This window comes from Saimiri boliviensis, chromosome 19, assembly GCF_048565385.1.
Source record: "Saimiri boliviensis isolate mSaiBol1 chromosome 19, mSaiBol1.pri, whole genome shotgun sequence".
In the NCBI taxonomy this organism is placed as follows: Eukaryota; Metazoa; Chordata; class Mammalia; order Primates; family Cebidae; genus Saimiri; species Saimiri boliviensis.
In genome coordinates this window covers 2,211,497-2,233,237 of record NC_133467.1, presented here as the reverse complement: position 1 = coordinate 2,233,237, position 21,741 = coordinate 2,211,497, and the positions used below count along the sequence as shown (strand labels likewise).

At 35.6% G+C, this 21,741-nt stretch overlaps 1 long non-coding RNA gene and 2 other non-coding genes across 3 annotated transcripts in view; all 3 read left to right on the top strand.

Moving 5' to 3' along the window:
• Positions 1 to 21,741, top strand: part of LOC141582253 (uncharacterized) — a 634,729-nt gene that overhangs the window by 513,326 nt on the left and 99,662 nt on the right. The window lies entirely within an intron of this gene.
• LOC120360280 (U1 spliceosomal RNA) lies at positions 7,732 to 7,891 on the top strand. Its single transcript, XR_005576849.1, has one exon. It is a non-coding gene; the product is annotated as a U1 spliceosomal RNA (small nuclear RNA).
• LOC120360249 (small nucleolar RNA SNORA8) lies at positions 10,612 to 10,750 on the top strand. The gene has a single exon (XR_005576822.1). It is a non-coding gene; the product is annotated as a small nucleolar RNA SNORA8 (small nucleolar RNA).

Here is a 21,741-nt window from a genome sequence, read left to right as displayed (position 1 = left end):
TATAAAGTGTTGTAATCGCAACAGCATGATACTGGCATAGAAATAGACACATAGAACAATGGAATGAGCAGAGAACCCAGAAATAAATCTGAACATACATGCCAACTGATTTTCAACAGGGTAGCAAGAACATGCCACAGGGAAAGGAAAGCAACTTCCGTAATGATGAAAGGAGAGCATCTTCAAAAAATGATGTCAGAAAACCAATGTCCAGATGCAGAAGAATGAAACTACACCCCATCTCTTATCGCATACAAAGATTAACTCAAAATGGATTAAAAACTTAAATGTAACACCTGAAACTTTGAAAATGCCTCAACACATTGGTCTGGGTAAAGGTTTTTTGGCTGAGATCCCAAAACAAAACCAACAGAAGCAAAAACAATGCAAAAAAGCAAAAGCCAAATGGAATTATATCAAGCTAAAACCTTCTGCACGGCAAAGGAAATAATGAACAAAGTGAAGACAGAAAACCTCTGCAATGGGAGAAAATAGTGCAAACAATTCATCAAACCAAAGATTAATAACTACTACATGTAAGATACTCAATTCAATGGAAAAAATAATTTATTGGAAAACGGATGAATGGTTTGAATAGAATCAACATTTTTCAAAAGAAGATAATCACAGGGCTAATAAGAGGATAAAAAAATGCTCATTATCACTAATCATAAGGTGAATGCAAATCAAAATGACAATGAACTATCATCTCAACCCAGTTAAAATGGATATTATCAAAAAGTCAGTAATTACAGATGCTAGTAAGGATGTGGAGAAAGGGGAATACCGGTACACTGTTGGTGGGAATGTAAATTAGTACACCCACTATGGAAAATAGCATGAGATTCTTCAAAAAACTAAAAATAAATCTTCCATATTGCCCAACCGTCCTACCACCGAGTATATAGCCAAAAGAGAAGAAAGGCAATATATGGGGGACATACGAAGACTCCTGTGTTTATGCAGCATTTTTCACAATACCCAGGAAATAGATTCAACTTAAGCGTCTATCAGCAGATAAAGAAAATGAGATGTATTTGCTTTATGTACATAGAAAATGTATGTAATTCATTCACAAAATGAATAAAATATGATCATTCGAGGCAACATTAAGGGAACTGGATGACATTATATTAAGTGAAATAAGCCCGGCACAGAAAGACAAATAATGCATGTTCTCATTCGTATAAAATCTGAAACAGTTGATCTCGTGGAGGTGAAGAAGTAGAGAGTAGAATGATAGCTACCAGAGGCTGGGCAGCATAGGGGCATGAAAAAAGAATTGTGAGAATTTTGTTTAAGCAGGTAGATTAAAAAGAGTAAGTTCTAGTGTTGAATAACACAACAGGGCGACTATAGATAACAATAATTTATTGTATATATCACAATAATAAGAAAAGGTTTGGAATGCTGTCAACACAAATAAATGATGAATGTTTGAGATAATCGTTTTAACAGTTACCCTGATTAAATTATTATGCATCGTATGCGTGTTTTAAAATATTAGTCTCTCCATTAATATGTGCAATTTTTACACGTAAATAAAAGTTTAGTGAAAATTGTTATCATAAAAATGCCACTACTGACCTTCAGATTAAGTCATGGACGTTGAATTTTCTTTTCTAAGGAAGGACCTTGAATTTTCTTTTCTGTTCTAAGCAATTTTTACATGTAAATAAATGTTTAGTGAAAATTGTTACTATAAAAATGCCACTACAGAGCTTCAGATTAAGTCATGGACCTTGAATTTTCTTTTCATCATACATCATACTAGATGTCTGATGATATGTTCACACATTTTCATTCAAGTCTTACTGAAATCAAGGAGGTATTTGTTATGAATTTACTTGTTATATTGAACCATTTCTTGGATAGATTTTCCTGATACTATCTGAAAACATCTTGTTGCATATGTCTTTTGGTACATTTATTCATTTAATCTCTGTTATATGTGTGCATTTGTCTTTTCTGTTTACCACTAGAAGTTGCTTGTTCACTCAGAAGGCTAAAATGAACGTACATGCTTCTTTCATTTCTCTTTTGAAATAATTTAACCACCACTGATACAGCATCACTAGTGAGATGAGTACAATATTTATTCAGTAGCACTAAAAGAAAACTTAAAGAGATTGAATTAGTGAAATGACAGTGGCTATTTTTAGCATAAGTTAACTTTATAGGATGCTCCAAATTAGAGAGTAGCTGTTTAAAGTCACATTTATCTTTGTTTGTCTTATTCTGCTAATTTTAGGTAAGTAAAATACTTGTTTAATTTTTGATTCAAAATAACAGTTTATCCTTCTTGTTAGAATAGCTTCTCATTTATTAGAAACTTTATTAGAAAGTTTTCAACAGCATTACAAAATTGGTCCATAGATACATGTGTGAGATGCCAAATATTTAATTTGTTAAAGCTCACAGAATCATGGAAGTTTTATAACTGGACAGGGCATTTGACACCGAAGCCATACTCTTCATTTTTCATAAGAGCTGAAGGAGATAACCTGTCCAAACTAGCTAATCATGAAACTGGGTACTCCAGAGAAGTGTGCAATAATTTAAAAACTTTTCCAGTGTAGGCCGTCATTAATTCTGTAGAAATCAGCAGGGTAGAATACCTGTAAAAGTTTTAACAACTTTTTTTTTTATCAGCATAGTTTCTTAAAATAAACTTAATATTTAATTAACAAACTTGAGCAGTTCAGAATATCAATGAAACTTTATATTTAAATAATTCAGCTTTCATTTCTTAGCATTTTAGGCTTCACTGAAGCAGAGCAGGGAAAGGATTTTCGATATTTATTGTGTGCGCTTTTCTGTCCCCAGGCTGTATTTGCTTCTGTTCTGAATTTCCACATTTTTGTTTGTCTTAAATCTATTCTTTTAATACTCATTTAACATATTGAACCTAATAATGGAGGCACCTGGATCTGTACTTGAGTAAAGACAATGGAATGGAGCTCATAGCTGAAATTTAATTTTATTCCAATCATTTTACAGACAAAGCAGTAAAACTTCCAAGTAAATATAAAAGTTGGCAAACATACGTATTTAAAACATGCACTTGTATCTATCATGCCAAGAGATGCTTTTTCTTTTAGAATTAAAATTTTAATTTACTATCATGTATTTTATAAAAATAGAGATTAAAAAATGACATGGAGACCCCTTTTTTAGTTCTTTGACTCTGTTATTTTGATACTTACGTAAACTTTATTCTTAGTTTTGAATACTTAACAATTTACAATTTCGTTTGAACTTGGAGAGATTTTGGCTAAGTACATACCGTATTTTATTATGTTTTCCTAATCAAATTTTATTTTAAAATGAAGTGAACTGATGATTTATTCTCTATGACATATCATATTAGGCAGAGAATGTACTACTGGAGTAGTGATTCTATAGAAACAATATCATATATTCACAAGGACTGATTATTACAAGTGATAGAAGACAACAATGGCTTGTTTCATAGTACACGTTGTTTTTCTTCCTAAAATGTGATTTTAGTAATTGTTTTAAGGAATATCTTTTCATAATCTTGCAGACTTTTTCAAGTCTGATTAAATAGATTAAATCTGTCCACTTCCAGTCATTGATGGATGGGTTTTGTGTGTGTGTGTGTGTGTGTGTGTGTGTGCGCGTGTGTGTGTGTTAAAGGGTCGTACACAATGAGGAGACAATGTGTTTTTACAACTTTATTACTTTTCTAAATTTAGTTTTCTGCATTTTTAACTTTTAAGCTATTTTACTGGATTAATTTAAATTTAGATTGTTAAAATCAATTCAGGTTATTAATTTATAAATACAAGAATTATGCAGGATTGTCCTTAATTGTGTATATTGCCTCTTTTCTACTTGTTGTAATTCTACTTCTTATTTCTAATTTGACTTATTTGGATATTGTCTTGATTATATTTTTTCAGAAGTTTATCTTTAATCTTGAAAATATATGTCATATTTTAAAGGCGACGTAGTGTAAATGCTGATAAAAAGAAATAGTGTTTTACATAATTGTGTGTTTTTTGACATCTGAAACTATTAAATATAAAATTTCCTTTGAGCTATAACTGTAACTATTTCAAGTATTAATGTATGCTGAATTCTGTCTTTTCTTTGAAAGGATTCGGTCATATCTGATACACTTTGATAGGTTGTTTACTGAGTTTTTTACTTTTGCCATCAGTGAACACAGCCGCTCTTTCTGATATATAAAATCACAACATAGCAGTTTGGGACAGCGAAGGAAATCTACCGTAGTTAAATGAAGCCACACAGGGGTTTAGGTAGACTGCATTGCATTACCCAAGGTGGACTGTTGCCAGCCTGACAACCCTAGTGTCTGCAATCCTGAAAGTTCTCTGTGATCCGAAATTGACTCCATTGGTTTTCTCTAGTTTCCCCTCTTTAAACTTGTTTATTCAGTTCTAAGGTGCCATATTATGATGTTCAAAATTATTCAGAATAAAAATACTTTTTGTTCTCACAAAGTATTTACTACAAAAATCCGAAGCAAATAATGGAGGAACGAGGGATTATTTTTCAATTTCTAAAGCAATTCTTCAGGTGAAAATATAACTTGGTGGTTTGAGTCATATTTACCACAAGCTAACAGGACATTTTAGAATATATAAACTTTTTTTTTCCCCCGAAACAGAGTCTTGCTCTGTCACCCAGGCTGGAGTGCAGTGGTGGAGTCTTGGCTCACTGCAACCTCCACCTCCCAGGTTTAAGCAATTCTTCTGCTTCAGCGTCCTGAGTAGCTGGGATTAGAGACACCTTATACCATGTCTGTTAATTTTTGTATTTTTAGTAGAGACAGGATTTCACCATGTTGGCAAGGCTGGTCTGCAACTCCTGACCTCGTGATCTGCACACCTCAGCCTCCCAAAGTGCTGGAATTACAAGCATTAGCCACCATGCCTGGCCTATATAAACTAATGTTTTTAAGTGTGTGAATACTTTCAGAGCAGTAATTTAAATGATATTGATGCAGTTACAGTACAAACACTGTGACTCAGTAGATCACAAAGTGCTACGGCGGCATTTTCTTCCTGCACGGCTCATGATAGCAAATAGATATGCAGGCATTTTATTTTGGAGGAGAAATGGCTGCCAACTTAAAAAAAAAAATCTCATTTCACTGCTGGAGAATTAAATATGCTGGGGGCTCTTATTACAATAATAGCTAGAAAATATTAACGAATTACAATTTTGATATAAAGTCATAAATAGGCTACTCTTGGTCCACTTTTAACAGATAGATCTAAGATACCCAGTACCAGTTCCGTCTTACAGACAAGGAGAAGCAAGCAACTTCTCAGTAGACAAGCATAGTCTTAAAGGTTTATAACCGATACTCTAATGAGAAAAGATGAATTATGGCGGAAGTAAGAGTGAGGTTGCACAACAAGGAAATTAGGACTGAATTTCCATTTAATGAGGAAATTCTGAGTTGGTGTGTACCCTTGAATTTTTTATTTGTCCGCAGTTCTTTCTAGGTTCAATTCTTGTTTTAGTTAGCTGGTAAGCTTTATTCTTTATACTCTCAAGTCTTTGCAAAGGGAATAATAGCAGTAGTGATATAATGCAGAGGATTTCAAACTATCATTCAAGCAAGAGAAACTTTTTTTCCCCCATAAATGAAGCTTATTTAAAATGCGGTGTAAGAACCCAAGTCATCCTCCGCTTAGCTTTCCTTCCCTCTCTCTTTTCAGCAGCCTTTTATGAACCCTGGAAAGGGAATCAGTTGTCCCTAGTTATCAAGAAAATACTGTATTTTGGTTTATTTTAAAGCAGAATCCTTTCCTGCAGCTAATTGCAGTACTTAAATAGACTTCTGAAGAGATTTACACATTACCCTTTATTCACGTAGATGACGTCTGGGAGAGGGTCATAGTTTGTGAAATATAGTGTGGCACGATAGCTAAATGGATATAACGCATTTTACATGGAATTTATTCACACCATGCCAACTGGCTCTTTGGCAATGTCTGCCTTAGAGTGAATATGAACAGAGAATTTAAATGCCATTTTGGTCTGTACTCCACCTTTACTGTTAGAGATTTCTAGTTATGACAAATAGAAGCACCTTGCTAGGTCAGATGGATTGACAGTTGGAGACATAACTACTTAAAACTGTGTCGTCCGTAGATTCCTCTCTAATGCATAGTATGATGATAACCCACTTAAAACCGTCTTATTTCATGTAACCACTGGAAGTGAACTTCAGTATGCATTCTACTTTTCGTGATTTAAATGAATTGTACATACCATCATTAAAGAGCATATTTTAATTTTTAGACAGTGAAATGTAGCTATGATAACGTGTTGTTGAAATAAATTTGCAGTAAAAAAATCAAAATCAGAATTAAATAAAATTGCATCAAGGTTTCAAACTCTAAAATGACATTTTCATTTAGAGTTGTGATGCAGTCTTGGGGTTTGGTATTATCTCACGCATGTTTTCTATTTAGAAATACGGAATAGGAGACAAATTTAATAAAGCAATGACCCTAGAATCAAATCCTTTGATGAATGGCATTTGAAATTTATTACACGCTCCCTCTATTTCTTGATCCGTATCCACTTCTCTCCTGCCATTTTTAGAGTGATTTCCCCATTTATAGAGCAAATAAAACAGATTTGATTTGGCTTTCTCCTGTGTTAAGTGATTTTATTTCAAGACCGATGAGATGTCACTAATCATCAGAGAAATGCAAATCAATACAACAATGAGGTGCTGTCTTAAACCTGTCAGAATGGCCATTATTAAAACATTAAAAAAAAAAAAAAGAACAGTTGCTGGTGAGGCTGTGGAGAAAAGAGAACGCTTATATATTGTTGATGGGAATGCAAATTAGTTCAGCCACTGCGGAAAGCAGTTTGGAGATTTCTCACAGAACTAAAGAGTTGAACTACCATTTGACTCAGCCATGCCATTACTGGATACATACCCCAAAGAAGCAAATCATCTACCCAAAAGATATAGGCATTCATATATTTGTTATATCACTAGTCAAAATACCAAAGACATGAAATCAGGACACCTAGGTACCCATCAGCAGTGGACTGCATTAAGAAAAGGTAGTACATATACACTGTGGAATAGTATGCAGTCATGGGAAAGGACAAAATCACGTCCTTTGCAACAGCATGGATTCAGCTGGAAGCCATTATCCTAAGCAAATTAATGCAGAAACAGAAAACAAAATACCCCTTGTTTTAACTTATAAGTGTGAGCTAAACATTGGGTCCTCGAGGGCATGAATGTGGCAACGTTAGAAACTGGGGGCTGCCAGAGGGGGTTAGAGGCAAGAGCTGAACAATCAGTTACTGAGTCCTGTACTCATGAGCAAGGTGAGAGCATCATTCATACCCAAACCTGAGCAGCACACAGTATAGCCATCCAATAAGCCTGTACTTGTGCCCCCTGAATTTAAAATAAAAGTTTTAAGAAAAATTGTTTTTTTTCCCTTGCATGTTGAGAAAGAAGTCCTGTCTGCCTTACATTGATAGAAGATTGCAAACTCCTAGTGGAAATAAGGCCTTCTGTGTATTAACCATCTCAAATATCTAATAAAATGACACATATGTAAACACTAAAGGCAGATGAGTTTCTGACAATTTATTCTTAGCTTGAATGGCTTCATTAATTATGTATCCACCATTCAAAGGAAGATACGATAATCTGGGAAAACAACATGATATTTCTTTTAAAAACTCATCTCAATACTTAACCTAGCAGGGGAGATACCGTGATCACGAAGGTGGTTTTCCCAAGGCGAGGCTTATCCATTGCACTCTGAATGTGCTGAACCCTGCGGTTTCCCCAAATGTGGGAAACTCAACTGCATAATTTGTGGTAGTGGAGGTCTGAGTTCGTGCTAAAAACAAACAAACAAACAAAACAAAACAAAAAACATCTAAATGTTTGGTCCAATGAAAATCATGTCATCAGGTTCATTGAGACTAACCTAATTTTTTTTTTTTTTTTGAGACAGAGTTTCGCTCTTGTTACCCAGGCTGGAGTGCAATGGTGCGATCTCGGCTCACCGCAACCTCCGCCTCCTGGGTTCAGGCAATTCTCCTGCCTCGGCCTCCTGAGTAGCTGGGATTACAGGCACGCGCCACCATGCCCAGCTAATTTTTTGTATTTTTAGTAGAGACGGGGTTTCACCATGTTGACCAGGATGGTCTCGATCTCTTGACCTCGTGATCCACCCGCCTCGGCCTCCCAAAGTGCTGGGATTACAGGCTTGAGCCACCGCGCCCGGCGGAGACTAACCTAATTCTTATGATAATGACATGGACTATAGTGTGCCACCTTCTCTAGTCTGGTCATTTTAATTGAAATGGAAATTCTGTGGTAGTATACTCATTTTTTTACATTAGATTTTATTCTGTGTGTGCTATAATTTGTTTTTCTTACTCTATGAGGAGAAATGTGTGTGTATTTGGACATGCTATGGTTTACACACACTCCTTCAGATAAGTAGTTGGAAGTTTGGAAAATTTCCGTATAACACTAAATCCATTATTGGATGGATATTTGTAATACTCATGTTTTATTAAAGGATTTTGGCTTATATTAGTATGTTTGATATGTAATACATGTGGAAGATACTTATTTTTCTTAAATTTGAATTACATTTAGATACACAATATCGTCAGAAATTTAGTTAAGCTTATTAAACATTTTAATGTAGAATATTTGTTGTTTTCTTATAATTTAAGTTTCAAAAGAAAGGCAGTTTCAAAGAATACAGAGACATTATTATTTTTATTTATTTTTTACATGAAGGAAATTTCTTGGAGTTTTCTTTTTGTTTATGGAGTTGCCAAGTTTTCCTTTTCTAAAAATTGATCAAGATCTATCTCATGTAAGTTACATTTGGAAGATTGGAAATACGAGGATCTGTTTAGTCCATTTGGTTGGTTTGGTTTCTGCTTTGCCATTCAATAAATTGAGAACTCACCATGTTTCAGGGCCTAATTTTGTCCAGATAAATGTATTAAATCTGCTGCTAGAGAGACCAGCGGATGTGAGCACTTGATTGAGCCTGTGGGGAACAGCTCCCTGCTGAGCTTTTATAGAAGAACAACTGTTTAAAGAAGAATGGAAAGTAGAACAGACACCAAGTTAAAAGACAAATGTACAGAGTCTTGCTTTTAATGGCATTCAAGGGTTTAGCAAGCCATTAACTTTAGTGCTGTGGAATTGCTGAAAGTAAGATTTAAAAATAAAAACTTGTGGTTATCTAGGGACTAAGTTACTGAGGGATCGAGAGACAGTTTGCTATTGGAGGGGACCTCCAAGCGTGGAAGGTCAGAGTCCAGTGAAAAGAAATATGGAAATGGTAATTTATTCCCTTTGTAAAACCAGTGGCAAACAATGAGAATAAGTACAGTAGGTTGATAAATCACTGGTGTTTAAATATTTAAGAAGACACATTGACTATCTTTATAGCCATCTCAGATTTTCTTTTATTTAATAAAGAAGATTGTCTTCATAGAAATAAACTATCAGCAGTTATTAAAAGTGAAAAATTGTCAACATTATTGGAGATTTGATTATCAATCACAGGGTGAAATGCCCCATGAAATACCGTATATTATCGTGCAGAGTACCTATTTCTGGTACACTCTACATCATGAAGGATGACCAAGCTTGGTGTCCAATTCATCAGTACCTTCTGTTTCTTATCTTATCTTTCATTCTCCATCTCTCCCTTGTAAATTTTCAAGCAGCATGGAGAGCCAGAAATCTTGTTCTTTTGAAAATGCGACATCTAATTCTAATGCTAGGGTTGTGATCAAATTTTCTACTTATCAGGTATGCCCTTAGGATTTTTGAATTTAAAAACATGGAAAGAGATCTGGTTTTTCTTTAATAAAAATAAAATTTAAGTCTGCTATTCATAAAGTACAGGAAGAAATCATATCTAGGTTTGATTATTAAGTGATAAAGATGACTTATTATAAATCTTTGCTTGTAATTCTTCTTCGTGTAAAAAAAATGGACTTGAAGTCAAGTTATCAGCAAGAATTCAATGCTCCTTACTGTTGTACTGATTTGAAATTGAGTCCTGGATTGAAGGCACTGCTGAAAAAGCTGTTGTACATGGTTCATGATGAAGGGTGTACTGCGACAATTTGGAAACTTGTATCCAATCATGAAGTTGAGTATGAAGTCATGGGGCCGAAATGAAGAAAACAGACTTAATTCCTGCTAGGTGTCCAATATATTTATAAATACTAACCCACTTAATCCAAGTTAAATGCTTATCAAACACTAAGAACACAATATCACCTGTGACTCATATAACCTAAAAGTATGTATTCTGGAGTCAGACTGACTACTTCAGTTTGAATCTATTCTATCGTAGTAGTTACGTGAGGTTGAGCAAAATCCTTATTATGTTCCTATTTCTTCCTTTGTGAAATAGTAACTGTAAGGTTTATATTTGTTAAAAGAATTAATATTTGTAGGGCTTTTAGAAGAATGCCAAACTAAGAAGTGATAAGCAAGTGTGTTACTATTATAAATATAGGATACAGATCTAATATCACAAAGCACTGCCTCCTATCTTATTGCTTTAAAAAGATGCTCGCACTGCATGGTATCTCCACTCAGCAGCGTTTTCCTGCTAGGGTGTTCAGAGGTCTGTGCTATAGAAGTTCAGTATCTGGCATCATTGGTTTTCTTGGCTTTGTGCTTGTTTAACCTGGTATTTCTATTGATACAGTATTTTTAAAAAAGATGGTATCCAAGCATATTTTTTAAAGCAAATGTAGTTAATTTAGGACTAATGAGAATCAATAAAATATTTTGAGTAAGATGATATTTGTAAAACTGTTTTCAGCATTACAAATTAATGTATTTGTGATTAACCTGATCATCAGTTACAGCAAGGCATCATATTGATGAAACACTGAAACAACGGACTTTTAATTGCATTCTTAGATGGTATTCAGTTTGTTGCATGGTGTGCTGAGTTTCAGGATATTCAGATCCCTGAAGGGCGAGGGAACTGGGCAGCTTTGCCATAGCATTTTTTTCTGGGAATTCTGACTGTGCAGATAAAACCCAGGAACTCACGTTAGTAAACATTTCTAAAGATTGAATGAATATCAATGGGATAGAACATGAAATTTAAAAAATAAAAAGCTATATGAGAAGAGATTGTAGGTGAATTTTAGAAAGTCTTAAGGCAATAATGCTGGTTAATTTAAACATTAACATATAACAAGGAATATACCATGGAATAGGCCCAAATAATAAAGCCATGTTTATATATCCAGTGGAACAGTCGCCATTTTATAAGTAGTTTCAATTCTGTAAGAAATGTGATATATTCTACAATGAAATCTTCTTGAATAGTGAATATTTAATTTCTCTTTTGTTAAGCTACTCCCTTATATCATTCAATATATTTATTTTCATACATCAAGTTTATGTGTTTTTGTTTGAAGGCAATTCTTATGTTTTGAGACCTATGCATTATTTCTAAAATGGGTCAAGAATGACAATTTCAATTTACTTGAAATATCTTCTACTTCTGATGCTGAGTAACTGCTGGCATGTCATTTTATAAATAGACTATTTTAAATATGGAAATGTATGGCTTCGTAGTAGAGGGCAATGGAATCTTACCGTTTTATAAGCAACTTCTTTTACCGTTTATAATGGAATAGTAAGTAAGCAAAGACTTGTTAAATTTCTTCAGTATATCTGATATTTAGCACATTTGAACATTTATAACTTGCTCCTTTAATTATTCTGTAATATTTTACAGATATAGCTTAAGTTTTTAAATACATAAAAACAGATAATTATTTTAATAACAATAATGTATGAATTGGTATTTTCTTAGCTGTCTAGTAGAATAAAAAAAGGATGGCTTAAGACCTTTAAAGAAAAATTATATCTAGACAATATTCTTTTTCTTGTGCACAAGTAATTACATTAATCAAAGTTTTAATTTCAGGCAATATTGCCTAGATAAGATTAAGTAAACATCTTCTTTTAGTATCTGTTTGTATACTAAACATTATTTGCCTTTGTTCTTCATGCAATCTGCATTCAACCATAATTACTTTTTTACATTTAATGCTCACCCATATTGTAATAATACTGCATGTAATCCAAAATCATATGTCGAGTTACTAGAAGATGTAAAGTTTTTATTTTACACATAAACTAAGCTATACCTTCATTTAAATTAACGGAGTTTCAATTTGACGAGGACTATGTCTTCAATAAAACATTTAAATTAATGTCCCTTGGGATAAACAAGCTTCAGCTACCTTCAAGCAGGTAGCTGAACTAGATAAAAGTTTACATATAATTTGCCAAGTCTAATTAACATTTTTTGTGAATATACAGATGATTATTGATGTATAATTCCTGACATTGTACTTTAAAATTACTAAAGTGGTTTCTTATCCATGGAGTTGACTGACGCTTGGTGCTGAGCCCAAGCAAACATGATTCATGTTTATAAATGACATTGGCTTAACTTTTTAACGTTTTAAATGCTCAACATTTATAAGGAAAGGAATTATATATTTTAAATTTTCTTCTGGAATCTTCATGTTGCTTCTGACACTGACGTCATCATTACATAATCAGGCAGTCTTCAATCCCACATATATGTGAGGAAAGAAAGAAAAAGTAAACGTGATAAAAAAGAGATTCAGAGAGGGGAAGGACCTCTAATAATAATAATGAATGTTGGGTATCTCCTCTAGTGATAATAATAATATAGGGGAAACACAAATAGAAGAACTAAAAGAACAGACGAGAGATTAAGTTCCCTGAAGCTGTTCAAGCAGATCCGTTCATCCTAATTGAATTTTTCATCCAATACTGATTTTACTTTTATTATCAAGTTATAACTTCAGAGCATCTTTAAAGTAGGTATCTTAATTTTGCTGGTTTTAAAATGTGATCGTTACAGCAATCATTACAACAATATTAATCGTGTGGTAGTCTAAATAAATGTTAGAGTAATTGATCATATTTATCATATTTCTCTAGTTATATTATCATAATTTTGCTTTTCTACTGTTAAATCTATAAAGTATGAGTAGTTTCAGTCAACTGACCTAAGAATTTAATCTTCTGTAAGATAAGCAATAGTAGCTTTCAGTTGAGTAATGTGTTTTTGCTGTCCCTTTCACATAATTTTGAATATAAATGGAAAAAGCCATTTGTAATGTATCTGTAGTTGGGCCTTTTATAAATGAAAAAGGTAAATATATTAGTCACAGATAATATGATTATAACCTAGAAATTAATTTAAATTTTCTTTCAGGTAGGAGGCAGTGACTGTTGATAAATAAGAGATGAAGAAATAATATGTTTGGCTCCGTGTCCCCACTCAGATATCATGTTGAATTGTAATTCTCAGGTGTCGAGGGAGGAAGCTGGTGAAAGGTAATTGGATCACATGGATGGTTCCCCTCTGCTGTCATGTGAGAGTGAGTGAGTTCTCACTAGAACGCATGGTTTTGTAAGGGTTCGGTAGTTCCCTTTCACGCTTTTTCTCCCTCCTGCCACCTTGTAAAGGAAGGCGCCTAATTCCTCTTTACCTTCTGCCATTATTGTAAGTTTTCTGAGAGCTCCTCAGCCATGCCGTACTGCGACTCAGTTAAACCTCTCTTGTTTAGAAGTTAACCAGTTTCGGGTGGAATCTTTATAGCAGTATGAAAACAGACTAACACACGAAGAAAAAAATGTAAGTCAGAACCTTAGAGAAGAGTTTGCTGTGCATCTAAAATACTTTATTGTTTCCTTTTTTTTCCATTTAGTCTATAATGTTTGAAAAGATAAATTCAAAATATTCATTGACCCAGACATAGCCACAAGTATATTTTAGATATTGCAGAACATTTTATAGATGATAAAGAGCTGGATCTTATGGCCACAGCTTGGTGATGCAGAGCACATTACAGACACCGTACTGCCAGAGATAGCATGTGACAGAACCTCGTGGGGAAAGAGCTCTTACGAAGGAGATGGAGAATTTACACACGTCTGGAGTTTGAGTAGCAAGGAAAAGGGACATCATCAAAATTCATTTGGCTCCTGATTCGTTGAGCCATGCCCCCAGCTCAGTCTCATCTTGGATTGTACTCCCATAATTCCTGCGTGCTGTGGGAGGGACCTGGTGGGAGATCCTTTGAGTCATGTGGGTGGCTTCCCCCATACTGTTCTCATGGTAGTGAATACGTCTCATGAGATGTGATGGTTTTATCCGGGATTTCCGTTTTGCATCTGCCTCGTTTTCTCCTGCTACCACCATGTAATCAGTGCCTTTCACCTCCCAGCATGATTCTGAGGCCTCCCCAGCCCTGTGAACCTGTCAGTCCAGCTAAACCTCTTCTTCTTCCCAGCCTTGAGAATGTCTTTATCAGGAGGATGAAAATGGACTAATACGGTACATTGGTATGAGTAAAGTGTGGCATTGCTGAAAGATGCCCAAAAATGTGAAAGCAACTTTGGATAACAGGCAGAGGTTGGAGCAGTTTGGAGGGCTCAGAAGAAGACAGGAAAATCTGGGAAAGGTCAGAACTTCCTAGAGACTTGTTGAATGGATTTGACCATAAGCCTGACAGCAATATGGACCATAAGGTCCAGGCTGAGGTGGTCTCAGATGGAGATGAGGAACTTCTTGGGAACTGGGGCTAAGGTGACTCTTGATATGTTTTAGCAAAGAGGCTGATGGCATACTGCCCCTGGCCTAGAGATATGTGGAACTTTGAACTTGAGAGAGATAATTTAAGAGTATCTAGTAGAAGAAATTTCTAAGTGGCAAAGCATTCAGGATGTAACTTGGGTGCTGTTGAAAGCATTCAGATTTATAGGTGAAGCAGAGCATCTAAGTTCAGAAAATTTGCAGTCTGACAGTGTGATAGAAAAGAAAACCCATTTTCTGAGGAGAAATTCAAGCCAGCCACGGAAATTTGCGTAAGTAATGAGTAGCCAAATGTTAATACCGAAGACAATGAAGAAAATGTTTCCAGGGCACTTCTGAGGTCTTCAAGGCAGCCCCTCCCATCACAGGCCTGGAGGCCCAGGAGAAAACCGTTTTGTGGGCTGGGCCTAGGAACTTGGTGCCCTGTGTCCCAGCTGCTCCAGTTGTGGCTGGAAGGAGCCAATGTAGAGCCTGGGTCGTGGCTTTGGAGAGTGCAAGCCTCAAGCCTTGGCAGCATCCACATGGTGTTGAGCCTGCCAGTGCACAGAAGTCCGGAGCTGGGATTTGCAACCTCTTCCTAGATTTCAGAAGATGTATGGAAATGCCTGGATGCTCAGGCAGAAGTTTGCTGCAGGGCGGAGCCCTCATGGAGAACCCCTGCTAGGGCAGTGTGGACAGGAAATGTAGGATCGGAGCCCCCACACAGAGTCCCTACTGGGGCTCTGCCTGGTGGAGTTGTGAGAAGAGGGCCACCGACCTCCGGACACCAGAATGGTAGATCCACCAATAGGTTGCCCCATTGGCCTAGAAAAGCCACAGACACTCAGTGTCAGCCCTTGGAAGCAGCTCGGAGAAAGTCTGTACCCTTCAAAGCCACACGGGTGGAGCTGCCCAAGACCACGGGAACTAACCTCCTGCATCATTGTGACCTAGATATGAGACCTGGAGTCAAAGGAGATCATTTTAGAGCTTTAAAATTTGACTGCTCCACTGGATTTTGGATTTTCTTGGGCTCCTTAAACCCCTTTGTTTTGGCCAATTTCTTCTGCTTGAAATGGATGCATATACCCAGTACCTGTACCCCCACTTTATCTAGGAAGTAACTAGATTGTGTTTGTTTGATTTTACAGGCTCATGGGGGAAGGGACTTGAGACTTTGGACTGTGGACTTTCAAGTTAATGCTGAAATGTGTTAGACTTTAGGGGACTGTTGGGAAGGAATGACTGGTTTTGAAATGTGAGGGCGTGAGATGCGGAGTGGCCAGGGGTGAACTGATGTGGTTTGGCTGTGTCCCCACCCAAAGCTCATCTTGAATTGAGCTCCCATAATTCCCACATGCTGTGGGTGGGAACTGGTGGGAGATAATTTGAATCAGTTTCCCCCAGATTGTTCTCATGGTAGTGAATAAGTCTCATGGGATTTGATGGTTTTATCAGGGGATTTCCCCTTTGCATCGTCCTCATTTTCTCTTGCCACCGCCATATAAGAAGTGCTTTTCACCTCCCACCATGATTCTGAGACCTCCCCAGCCATGTGGAACTCTAAGTCCAGTTATTTATTTATTTATTTATTTATTTTTTATTTTAATTTTTTTGAGACAGAGTCTCACTCTGTTAACCCAGACTGGAGTGCAGTCTGGGTTCAAGTGATTCTCATGCCTCAGCCTCCTAAGTAGCTGGGATTAAAGGCATGTGCCACCACACCTGGCCGATTTTTATACCTTTGGTAGAGATGGGATTTCACCATGTTGGCCAGGCTTATCTTGACCTCCTGACCTCAAGTTATCTGCCTGCCTTGGCCTCCCAAAGTGCTGGGATTACTGGTGTGAGCTGTCCTGCCTGGCCTGTAAACCCAATTAAACCTCTTTTTCTTCCCAGTCTCAGGTATGTCTTTATCAGCAGTGTGAAAATGGACTAATACACCTACTTAATATTTGTTTTTTTGTCCTGTAATTAAATGATTTTCAGAGTACCCTAAATATCATATTTTAGCTAGGCATGGGAAGAAGTTAAAACGCTCACTAACGTGATTCTAGTCAGTGTTAGAAAATGTAAATATAAGTAGTACAGCTTTATAAAAACTTAGAATGTGGTGAAGAAAAGAATACTGTTCTAAAATAATAGGCTGTATTATACAAAAGGATGAGTTAAATATAACTAAAAGATGGCAGAGATGGACTTCATGTTAAATACAAGTGTTTGGAATGATAGAGCATTGAGTAAGTATATTTAAGTAGGTTGTTGGAAGATTGAGCTCAAAAGACACATCAGTGTTATAACAATCTCTATGATTCTCCTTATCTATATAAGCACATACACATCTTCATATACACAACAAATATAAGTGGCATGTTCACAAAATATGTGTACATGTATGTATAAGTGTGGATATGTGTATGTTTGTTGGCAGTGATATGTCATATGAACAAGGTAAAGGTGAAGCTGCAAAATTTGTAGTGCTCCCTGAAGAAGAGATGAAGACTAAGACATGAATGAAAACAGACTTGTAGCACATTCATATTTAAGGAGGATAAGGCACAAGTGAAGAAAGACGGGGCATGACTGATGATACAGGAGAAAAGTTAATATATTGTAGTGGCCTCGTCCCATGAAAGGCAAAGGAAGAGAAATTTTCAAAAAAGCTAAATGTGCTAAATGTTGCACAGAGGCCAGGATGAATGACTGAAGAAAAGCTTTTAGTTTTAAAAAGTGGGAGATCAATGGAGCCTTCATAGCAGTCGTTAGAATAGATTATTGAGAGTTGAGTTACAAAGCATTAGGAAACAGGGCCTGTGAGAAATGGGGGCAGCTGATATAAATCACTCAGTGTAAAAGTTTGCCAGTGAATGAATAGACTGAAACAAGATGTCTTTAATTTTTTTCTTCAATTTCTAATATTTATAACATTTTAGGATTTATGTTTGAGAGGAAATACAGACTTAGAGTAACCACCAATCTGAGAATGTCAAATAAATTGGAGAAAGCTATACACAGAATTTTGGAGCTATATTCTAGTTTGACCTTGTTATGTAGCTACTTGTTAAAGTTGGTGTAAAAAGTTCACAACCATCTCAAGCATTAAATATGTCCCATTTTTATCATGAAATTTTTATAGAAATTAATCCCATACATAAAGTTGTGCTTTTAAACAAACTTTGTTGATAACAAAGAAATGTATTCATCAAGCAGAGTCCAATTTTAGGAATTTGTGGTGAAAACAAGGAAAAGAGGATATGAATAAAGGGGAATAGTCTTAAATTAGGGAGGGCATGACTGTATCACAGGCAATAAGAAAGAGTCCTCAATATGGCAAATATTACAGCTTCAAGACCCTGCCTGAATTTCGGTTGATTGGCCAGGTGTGGTGACTCATGCCTGTATCCCAGTGCTTTGGGAGTCCCAGTTGAGCAGATCACCTGAGGCCAGGAGCTCCAGACCAGCCTGGGCAACTTGACGAAACCCCTCTCTACTGAAAATTTAAAAAAAAAAAAAAATAGCTGAGCCAGTTGACATAATTCTGTGATCCCAACTACTGGGGAGGCTGAGGCTCAAGGATTGCTTGAACCCGGGAGGTGGAGGTTGCAGTGAGCCAAGATCATGCCACTGCACTCCAGCCTGGGTGACAGAGTGAGACTGTCCCCTAAAACAAAACAAAAACAAAAAATAATTTTAGTTGATTAATGCTATCGAGAAAGCAAGCAGGATGGTATTTGCATCATATATTAACAATTGGGACAACTTGCATTTGATTAATATCTGTGATTTGTTTTGGAAAAAATATATCTGGAAAATACAGGTTGTGACTGACAGATGTGGGATTAGGACAGGCATTCAGGCGGCTTCATCTTGGATTTCCAGTGTTACATGAATGCAAGGTTAAACTGTGCAAAATTTTATCAAGATCGTGGGCAGCCCTTTTAGTTCAATCCTAGTGACTTAGACTGGCTTATCTACAGAGTGACTGCTATATAGATAGTATAGTTTATATTCTGCTGTTTAGATAGTGTTAACACATGGTTAGACTTGGATGGAATTACTAAGGAGAAAAATGAAATCAGGGATAATGCTTCCTTAGATACAAGGGTAAATATGAATTATCTGTTGTTAGGGATTTTCAGAAGTGTATTTACTGAAAAGATGCACTTATTAAAAGCTTCTAATAATTATTCACTTTCATATTAATGAAAGGGAGGCATAACTAATAAGGATTTAGAGTGGAGACACTGTAGAAACTCCCTTTAATCATAAGCTTATGAATCACCTCCTACTCATCCAGCACAAAAAGTGCTAATAAGCAGTAACCTGGAAAGATTTAAATTTCAGTTGCGTTTGCCTTTTGGAGATATTAATCATAAAAGAGAAAGAAAACACCAAAGAAAAATTTAAAGAGTGATATGGTGGCCAGTGATGAATCTTCTCTTGGCTAATCATGACTTCATTGCTTTTTAAAAAAGAAATTATTATTCAATCACTTATTCAAACTCAGTCAATATTTGTTGATAAATCACGTATCTATTTCTGAATCTCTCTATATGCCAATGTATACTAATATTTACTAAATTTATATTCACTAATGTTTACTGCTCACTATGTTTTATAGCCTGAGTTTGTTTGTTTTTTCTCAACTGATTATATTTTTCCCCTTATAAAGTTTTCTTCAGCCAAGTTTAAGCAGAAGTATTGCAGCTGAAGGAAATACTTGACTTTTATAGTTTTAGCTAACTGGTACATTGATTTTTACTTAGATAGGACCTATTTTACACGACCATTAACTGAAAACCAATTTTGTTAAGGATTTACATTGGATTTTGTTACCTCTTTGTGTAGCTTCTAATGGAGGTACATGTTAATAAATATACCGTTTGCTTTTTATTCTGCTTATAATGTAGCTTTCAAAATTTGTAAAGCCTATTGGTACTCATTTTAAAATTAGAAATATTCCTGGAACCAGAAGAATAATGAGTTTATCTTGTTTATCATATTTTCAAATAGAAAAAATCAGTTTTATTGACTATTGTCTTAACCGTATTGTGTATCATTCAGTTTTACTTGTTAAAAATTTTTAAATGTTACTCCTGCATATTGAGTATGAACATATCAAATGAAGTCCTACTGCTCTTAGTATTAAATTTTGATAAAGAATCTGTCAGTTTTAGAAATAGGTTTTATGATACATAAAAGGAAGTCTATTTTAAATGATATCCCCTTATCTCCATTATTAACAAAATTAATTTGCAAAAGAATGAGTTCCCAAGGGGCAAAACTATGAATCATAAAATGCACCATACCCCTTAAAAGTTCTCACAATTACAGTGTTGCCAAAATCATGGGATAGCTAGCTATTCGTTGTTGTTTGTTAAATTCTAACTCAGTTTCATTAGTCTCCTTGATGTTTGCATTTTCTTACATCTTATTTAAATCTCTACTAACTGCATTCTGACTTCCAGCACAATCATTCCCCTGAAATACCTCACTACTAAAGATGTGGTTTATACATGGATATACATGGAAAGCATATTGTAAAAGCTCATGTAGAGTAGGTGCTTTCATTATATTTTGTATTTTAAAGATCACGCTTTAATAAACTTTCAGTTTATTTTTCTAATTTGCATATGAAATTTTAATTAGAATAATATACGTAGCGGAGACCATACTGTTCATCGAATATATGAACAATAAGTCTAACATTATGTCAAAATATTTTTCTTAATATCATAATAACCTGAAAGAAGTCATTTTTATTCCTTTAAAACATCCCGTTCTCTTTTCCCAGCAGTGCTCTTGTCTCAGATAATCTCAGATTTGCAGATGGCAGCCGCTTTTCTCTTCTGGTTCCCAGTTGATCCTCAGTTTCACCGAGAGCCCTCCTAGCTTCAAGCCACTTATTTTGTTCACCTCATTCTGTTTTCCTCCTAGCATTTATCCGTGTTTGAATGTATCTGTCTAGTTGATTAATGTATTTCTTCTTCCTCTAGAATCTAAGATCTATGAGAGTAGATTTATTTTATTATTTTATTTTATTTTACTCTCTAGTGCCTAGAACAGGGCTCCTTAATACAGAAGGTACCCGATAAATTTATTTTACGTGACTAAATGCATCGTGTGCTCTGTTTCAAGCCCAATTTAATGCCAGCAAAAGTGCTATTTCCCATCTCTTAGCTTTTTTTAATGCTATTTTCTCTTCACCAAATGTTTTTTAGCATGTCTTAAATTGGAAACTCTTACCCTGTCTTTAAAAATCTTGAGTGTTTCTATAGCGTCATGGTCACAACTTTATTAGAAGACATTATGCTAGATACTAAAATTGAGTTCTTGTAGTTCCCCTGCTGGCTTCCATGTTTATGCGGAGTATGTGGTGAATAAAGGCTCAGCTTTTAGGTCTTTCGGAAGCTGCTTTAATCTCTTCTGCCTAACACAGTTATTATATGTCTATTTAAACATCAGTGAGCCACCCTGGGCTAAAAGGAGGATTGGACTAGGAGAAGATGGTGAGAATTTTAATTTTATACACAGTTTTTTGGAGATTTAGCTGCCAGGACATATTAATGAACAGGTTATAGGGTGTAAGGGGAAGCGAAGTATGTCGGGTGACTTCTAGCTTTCATCCTAGGTGTTAAATGATAGTGCCATTTGCTGAAAGGAGTACATTTTAGGAGCTAGCAAGTTTGTAAGTAGAAAACTACATAATTCTGTTTGGCTGTGTCAACCAGAGACATCTATTTGACTTCCATGTGAAGACTTTGAGTAGGAAGCTGCTGTATACGATTGTGTGTGTGAGTCTTACACTCAGCAGAAAGGTTAAAGATAGAGACAGGAACTGAATGTCTTCAGATGACAAGCATAGGGCGGATTAAAATCCATGAGACAGAATGAGGTCATCTTGGGAGAGAGAAAAAATACAAAAAGCTCTTGGTGAGGTTCTAAGCTCTTAAGCACTTAAACGCGTTTAAAGGTTAAGTGTAGAAGTTGGAAGAGTCATTACTTGAGACGACAATAATTACCAGTGATTTTTGGGAAGAGGATGTTAAGAAATTAGATA